The sequence below is a fragment of the Macaca mulatta genome, chromosome 1, assembly GCF_049350105.2.
Source record: "Macaca mulatta isolate MMU2019108-1 chromosome 1, T2T-MMU8v2.0, whole genome shotgun sequence".
NCBI classification, from domain to species: Eukaryota; Metazoa; Chordata; class Mammalia; order Primates; family Cercopithecidae; genus Macaca; species Macaca mulatta.
In genome coordinates, this window is record NC_133406.1 from 223,488,649 (window position 1) to 223,496,682 (window position 8,034).

General features: G+C 50.6%; 1 long non-coding RNA gene across 1 annotated transcript; it reads left to right on the forward strand.

The window, feature by feature from the left end:
* The first annotated feature begins 738 nt into the window (after window positions 1-738).
* Window positions 739-7,211, forward strand: LOC114673995 (uncharacterized). The gene is made up of 3 exons (XR_003724899.2): window positions 739-834; window positions 6,633-6,681; window positions 7,145-7,211. It is a non-coding gene; the product is annotated as an uncharacterized LOC114673995 (long non-coding RNA).
* Window positions 7,212-8,034: the final 823 nt, after the last annotated feature.

Here is an 8,034-nt window from a genome sequence, read left to right on the forward strand (position 1 = left end):
CTGGACTCCAATTCCTGGCCTCAAGTGACCCGCTGCCTTGGCCTCCCAAAGTGCTGGGATGACAGGTGTGAGTCACCGCGCCTGGCATCATATTGTGTGCCTGTAGTCCCAGTTACTCGGGAGGTTGAGGCAGGGGGATCACTAGAACCCAGGAGGTCCAGGCTGCAGTAAGCTGAGATCATGCCACTGGACTCCAGCATGAGCAAGAGAGCAAGACCCTGTCTCAAAAAAATTAAATGTAGTCAGGGCGCAGTGGCTCAGGCCTGTAATACCAGCACTTTGGGAGGCCGAAGCAGGTGTATCACTTGAAATCAGGAGATCGAGACCATACTAGCCAACATGGTGAAACCCTGTCTCCACTAAAAATATTTAAAAATTAGCCAGGCGTGGTGGCAGGCACCTGTAATCCTAGCTACTCAGGAGGCTGATACAGGATAATCACTTGAACCCGGGAGGCAGAGGTTGCAATGAGCCAAGATCACAGCACTGCACTCCAGCCTGGGTGACAGCGAGACTCCGTCTCAAAAAAAAAAAAATTTTTTTAATTTAAAAATGAAAAATGAAAGGTGAGGAAACTGAGGCTAACAGAGGTTAAATAATCTAACAAGCCATATAGCTATTAAGTGGGAGTACTGGTATTTAAATCTATGTTCTTTCATTTCCAGGGCCCAGGTTCTTAACCACGGGGAGAAATGGATTGAGGCAGCCAATGGCAGGTGGTACCAGAAACAGGGAGTCCAGATTCTGGACTCAAGGTTCTCTAACTGGCTCCCAACCTCCTAAGCCACCCGCCCGCAGCCTTGACAGCATAAGAAGTCGACGCCATGTGACAAGGTGGGCCTCTCGTGCTGCATGAGTGCAGAACGGGAACCCTTATCCCCACCCCTCATCCTCATCCCACTTTTGCAAACAAGGTTGAGACCAGAGGCCCATTTTCAGGGTCAACCTCTTGGAGACAGAGGCCATTTGCTCCCTTTCACTATGGGACAAATTGCTGGGTTGGGCCTTGACTTCAGCAACTTCTAGCTCAGATGGGAGGCCTCACCCCAGGTGAGGGGATGTGACCTACTTGCCCCTTCCGGAGTTGCTGTCTCCCAAGCCTCTAGCCACACAGCCTTAAGAGTTCCCAGCTGAGATGGAGACGCAGCAACAAATACCATAGGTCTGTAATTACAACAGGGAGGGATCAAACGAATCCAAGTTGGAATCCAGCTTCATTAGCAAGCCCTGTGACTTTGGGCAAGCCACTTGACCCCTTGACCTCCATATGCCCGTCTGTAAAATGGGGATAAAGACACTCAACTATAAAGGCTAGTGTAAGGAATAAACGAGCTTATTTGTATAAAGCACTTAGACTGTAGCCTTAGCAGGCCATTCATTATGCAGGGACCACGGGCGCGCTTATTATCGTTTTTTATTCTATTATCCTAAAAAAAAACCTTCAGACTTCATGGAACTGAAACTTACTTTTGTATCATTTAAGTTTTAATAAGCAAATTGTTTGTTTTTTCCAAAGCATTTATTACAATCACTAATGAGGTGATATATCTGTTGGCTTCGATTTTATCTGTGCCCTCAATTGGGTCATAAAGTCCATGGAAATTCGAGTCTGCCAACCTGATTCGCCGGTGTCCCTACTGCCTAACCCAGTGCTGAGCACATAGTAAGGGGCTGATGAGCATGTACTGAAGAAATGAATAAATTTAAGAAAGCAAAATGAACACCGTGGAAGCCCCATGTACACTCCTGATGGCCAGGATAACCGCAAATGCTTCTTATCTGTCATTTAAACAGATCTACTGAAAACCTCCACTGGACCAAAATGCAGAGGAGAGATTAAACTCTTGCCTTGGCGCTCAGGATTTCAGCTGCCCCATCAATGCTGGACTGTCCTGAGTTGAGGGGCAGGGGTAGGTAGGGTCTAGGTGGAACAGAAGTGGGGAAGCCTTACATAAACGGTTAGGGCTCTGAGGGGAAGAGAATTTGGCAGCTAAGGACAGGCACGGTGGCTCACACCTGTCATCCCAGCTACTTGGTGAGGCTGAGGCAGGAGAATCACTTGAATCCAGGAGCTGGAGGATGCAGTGAACCGAGATTGCACCACTGCACTCCAGCCTGGGAAACAGAGTGAGACTATATCTCAAAAAAAAAAACCAGGAATTTGACAGCTGGCATTTTCTGGGTGCCTGCTCCATCCCCACCACTGAGCCACCTTTACTTGTTTCTGCCAAGATTCACCCCACCTATTTGTAATAGGTTTATTATTATCCCCATTTTTTTAGAGGTGGGGTCTCACTATGTTGCCCAGGCTGGTCTTGAAATCCTGGGCTCAAGTGATTCTCCTGCCTCTGCCTCCCAAAGAGCTAGGATTACTGGTGTGAGCCACCGTGCCTGGCCATTATCCCCATTTTGTAGATGAGAACATTGAGGTTCAAAGAGATTTAAGAGTCTTGTCCAATCATCACAAAGCGAGAAAGAGGCAGAGTTGGGATGTGGAGCTTCTTCTTCCTTCTTCTTCTAATTTGGGCCTAGTTTGGTCAAATGTCAGCCCGTCAGCGACTGTCCCAAGTTGGAGTCCTGATAGCAGCATCCAGGCGGCCGCATTCCTCAGTGTCAGAGGCTGATACCACCGCAATGTGGAGCAATCCCTCCAGCTGCCTTGGCCAGGGAAGGAGGATCCCTCTGGGGCCCCTCCTACTGCTAGAGATGGGCAGAGTATAGGGCCCAGCCCAGGGAAACCAAGGCAGGCAGTCAGGTGCAAGGCACAGGTAGGGCCAGGTAGGCCATAGAGGGCCCTTCCCCCTCCTCGTTCATAGGCAAAGCCCACGCAGGCCAGGCCAGCACTGGCAGTTGGAGGTGACAGAGCCTTAGTCCTACCACATTGTACAACTCGAGAGGTGCCTTTGCAGCCTGGGGACGGAGCCCCCAGAGTCATGAAGTGCTCCGCCCTGACATCAGGCACCTGGACTGCACCAAAGGCAAGGCTGCCCCAAGTGCTGGGAAATTTAAAGGCTGATTCACTGAAAATCTGTCCCTTCCAGAGACCCCACAAGGCTCAGAAGAGGCTTCACTTTCCCCTCGCCCCACCCCTCTGAAGCCAGTGAGTTCCTGGGCTTTCAACATTGAATGCAGCTTCCTCAAAGACTTCCTGTTTGGAAGTCATTAGACCTCAGGATCACCGATGAAACCGGGGAGGAAGGAACTTTTTAAAGTTAAGTGATTTCTGGCCGGACACAGTGGCTCACACCTGTAATCCCAGCACTTTGGGAAACCGAGGCAGACAGATCACCTGAGGTCAGGAGTTCGAGACCAGCCTGGCCAACATGGCGAAACCCTGTCTCTACTAAAAACACAAAAATTAGCTGGGCATGGTGGCAGGCACCTGTAATCCCAGCTACTCGGGAGGCTGAGGCAGGAGAATTGCTTGAACCTGAGAGTCAGAGGTTGCAGTGAGCTGAGATCACACCACTGCACTCCAGCCTGGGTGACAGAGCAAGACTCTGTCTAAAAAAATAATAATGATGATGAAAATAAATTAAGTGATCTCTATTGCCAATAAAGCTCCTCAGTGGGGCCCCTGATGAGACCCCACCCTCACTTTCCAGACAAGTGTCAGCCAGCCAAGGACAACTATGGAAGTCATTGCTCATTGGGGCTGGCACCATCCATGACTCGGGGGAGGAGGTCATGGAGAGGAGAAGGACGGGGTGCGAGCCGGGGTGGATGGGCAGCCATGGAGCTTGGCGCTGGGAGGCAAAGGGGCAGGAAAGAGGGCAGGACAGAGCTGGGCACAGTGGCTCACACCTGTAATCCAGCACTTTTGGAGGCTGAGGCAGGCAGATCACTTGAGGTCAGGAGTTAAAGAGCAGCCTGGCCAACATAGTGAAACCCCGTCCCTACTAAAAATACAAAAACTAGTCAGGCATGGTGGTGTGCGACTGTGGTCTCAGCTACTCAGGAGGCTGACACAGGAGAATTGTTTGAACCCAGGAGGTGGAGGTTGCAGTGAGCCAAGATCATACCACTGCACTCCAGCCTGGGTGACAGAGCAAGGCTCCATCTCAAAAAAAAAAAAAAAAAAAAAAAACCAGAGGTCAGGACAGGTGCTCAGGGGCCCGTGTTAAGATGAGCTGTGTCTCAGAGCTCACGTGGAGCAGAGCAGGGAGGAGCAGCGAGGCGTCTAGAAAGGCAGTGCGGCCTCAACCTCTGCATCCCAAAATAGGTGGGAAAGGGTCACCGTGAACAAAGGCCACGAGGAACAGAGGATGGGGTGCTTGGTGCCCAGTAGCTGCCTGTGCCTAGAAGGGGCCGCTGCTGTTGTTCCTGTGGCATGTCGCCAGTCACGTTCCTTTTTCCCAGAGGGCAGTGTCTGCTGTGCGCCGGGCCCTGATGCCCACCTGCAGCCCAGCATGGCATCCTACAGCACAGCAGGCAGCCCAGGGCAGAGGCCCTGAGATTAGTTCATTCTATACCGACGGGAGCACCTCCAGAGACCTGTCTCCACTCGCTTGCTCGTGTAACCACCGGAGGCTGCTCCTGGAACTGCACCCAGGAGCTGTGATGGACAAGGCAACCATCCACGCTCTCTCCCCAACCTCCCAGCAGATCCATGAGGACCAGTGGCTCATAAACTTACTTCCTTGGGTTCAGGGGGCACCTGCAGCAAAGCAGGAATGCAAGAAGCTGTCGTTAACCACCTACTAAGTGCCAGGTGCTTTCATAAGCCTCTCTACCTCCCAACAAGCTCGCGGGGGGGGGGTGGTGCCATTAGCACACCCATTTTCCAGATGAGAATGCTGAGGCCCACAGTGGGACAGTGCCTTGCCAGAGTCAAAAAGACATGATCTGGCTGGGCACAGTGGCTCACACCTGTAATCCCAGCCCTTTAGGAGGCCGAGGCAAGCAGATCACTTGAGGTCAGGAGTTCCAGACTAGCCTGGCCAACATGGTGAAACCCTGTTTCTACTAAAAATTCAAAAATTAGCCTGGCATGGTCGTGTTTGCCTGTAGTCGCAGCTAATCAGGAGACTGAGAGGAGAAGATGGCTTCAGCCCAGAAGGCACAGGTGGTAGTGACTACAGGTGCCCACCACCACACCCGGCTAATTTTTGCATTTTTAGTAGAGACAGGGTTTTGCCATGTTGGCCAGGCTGGTCTCAAACTCCGGACCTCAAGTGATCCACTGCCTCGGCCTCTCAAAGTTCTGGGATTACAGGTGTGAGCCACAGAGCCCAGCCAGGACACTGGATTTGAACCAGGTGGCCAGTCTGTGACCTTGAACTTGTCCCAGAGCCTCGGATACCATGTTTGTAGAGTTGGAGTCATAATAAGTTCTTTGGTCATCTCTTATGTGAGTGCATGTGCGTGCGTGTGGCGGAAGGTGCCTAGGGGAGAGCAGAAGAGCTCAAGAACTCAAGAATGTAAGAGCCCTTTATACCTTAAGGTTAGAGGTGAAGACGTGGGGTGAGGCTGCCTGAGTTCCAATTGTGGTTCCTTACCAGCTATAGGACCTTGGACAGGACACATACCTCTCTGTGCATGTGTTCCCACTTGCGTAAAATAGGGATAATAGCAGAGGGTTTGGGGAGCTTTTAATAAGAAAATGCTCACAAAGCCCTTAGCATAGCGTGAGTAGACAGTGCCGGTGCAGTCAATACAGGCTATTGCTATGAATGGCTGTGCGAGATGAGGAGTCGCCATCAGTCTGATGGGGCTAAGGAGGCCCTGTGCCTCTTGACTACCTCAGCCTATACTGGAATTCCTCAAAGGAATTTATAGCACAAAACTGGAAGGATCGGGGGAATGAAGGTGCAAAACCAGACAGTTCTTGTCTGATTTCTTTTCTATTCAGAGATGCGGGTCTCACTATTTTGCCCAAGCTGGTCTTGAACCCCTGGCCTCAGGGGATTCTCCTGCCTCAGTCTCCCAAAGTGCTGGGATTACAGGCATGAGCCACTGTACTTGACCTATTCTTTGCTGATTCCTGATCATAACTGACAGGAGTCCAGATGGACCAGTCCAGTGGATGGACAGCCTGGTCTGGCTCCTTGCCTAATCTCTGGGACACCTTGGTCAGCCTTTAGGGAGCATTAAAAAGGGGTCACAGCTGGGCACGGTGGCTCACGCCTATAATCCCAGCACTTTGGGAGGCCGAGACAGGTGGATCACCTGAGGTTGGGTGTTCAAGACCAGCCTGACTAACATGGAGAAACCCCGTCTCTACTAAAAATACAAAATTAGCCGGACTTGGTGGCCTATGCCTGTAATACCAGCTACTCGGGAGGCTGAGGCAGGAGAATCGCTTGAACCTGGGAGGCGGAGGTTGTGGTGAGATGAGATCGCGCCATTGCACTCCAGCCTGGGCAACAAGAACAAAACTCCATCTCAAAAAAAAATAGAGTCCTGGATCCAAATCCTGGCTCTGCCACAAACCTGGCCATGCCAGGCAGGTCCCTTACACTCTCTGAGCTTCATCCTGCACTAAAAGGGGGACAATAAGATTGATCTAACGGGGTTCTTGTAAGGATTCAATGACACAGATTAAAGGCCTGTCCCTGTGCTGGCATACAGTAGGTACTCAATACGTGGAACTGCTATTATGCTCTTGTGACTTCTATTACCACTGCTTCCAGCCAGGCGCAGTGGCTCATGCCTGAAATCCCAGCACTTTAGGAGGCCAAGGTGGGTGTATTGCTTGAGCTCAGGAGTTCGAGATCACCCTGGGTAACATGGTGAAACCCGTCTCTACCAAAAATACAAAAATTAGCTAGGCATGGTGGAGGGCACCTGTAATCCCAGATACCCAGGAGGCTGAGGCAGGAAAATTACTGGAACCTGGGAGGCGGAGGCTTCAGTGAGCCAAGATCACGCCACTGCACTCCAGGCTGGGTGACAAAGTGAGACCCTCTCTTGAAAAAACAAAACAATATTGGTTCGTTTTATTTTCACTTTACTACTCTCCCGACTTGAGGGCTCAAGCAGAAAGCAATACCCAACACGCATTCACTGCTCATATGAAGTCATAAATGTTGTTCACCAAATATTTCCAGCTCTCCCCTTCTAGAAAGAAAGATGGGCCCTTTGGGTGGGTGGGACTGATGAGTTCTGAACTCCCTCCTGAGTTTCTCTTTTCTCTCTGGTGCAGTGGCCAGCAAAGTGCCAAGATGAAGAACATCACCAGCTCAGGACTCTACGTGACCGTAATGCTCACAGCTCCTGGTCCACCTACTGTGGACATGTAACAAGGGCAAGGAATAGACCTTTGCTGCTTTGTTGTTGTTGTTGTTGTTGTTGTTGTTGTTGTCATTGTCGTTGTTTGAGATGGAGTCTCACTATCTTGCCCAGGCTGGAATGCTGGAATGCAGTGGCACGATCTTACCTCACTGCAACCTCTGCCTCTTGGATTCAAGCAATTCTCCTGTCTCAGCCTTCTGAATAGCTGGGATTACAGGCTCCTGCCACCATGCCTGGCTGTTTTTGTTTTGTTTTGTTTTGTTTTGTTTTTGTATTTTTAGTAGAGTTGGGGTTTCACCATGTTAGCCAGGATGGTCTTGATCTCCTGACCTTGTAATCTGCCCACCTCGGCCTCCCAAAGTGCTGGGATTACAGGCGTGAGCCACCTCACCCGGCCTTTTTTTTTTTTTTTTGAAACAGAGTATCGCTCTCTCGCCCAGGCTGGAGTGCAGTGGCACAATCTCGGCTCACTGTAACCTCTACCTCCTGGGTTCAAGCGATTCTCCTGCCTCAGCCTCCAGAGTAGCTAGGATTACAAGCACGTACCACCACACCCAGCTAATTTTTGTATTTTTATTTATTTTTTATTCTATTTTATTTTTTTCCGAGACAGAGTCTTGCTCTGTCACCCAGGCTCGAGTGCAGTGGCGTGATCTCGGCTCACTGCAACCTCTGCCTCCCAGGTTCAAGTAATTCTCCTGCCTCAGCCTCCCGAGTAGCTGGGACTACAGGCGCCTGCCACCACACCTGGCTAATTTTTGTATTTTTAGTAGAGATGGAGTTTCACCATGTTGGCCAGGC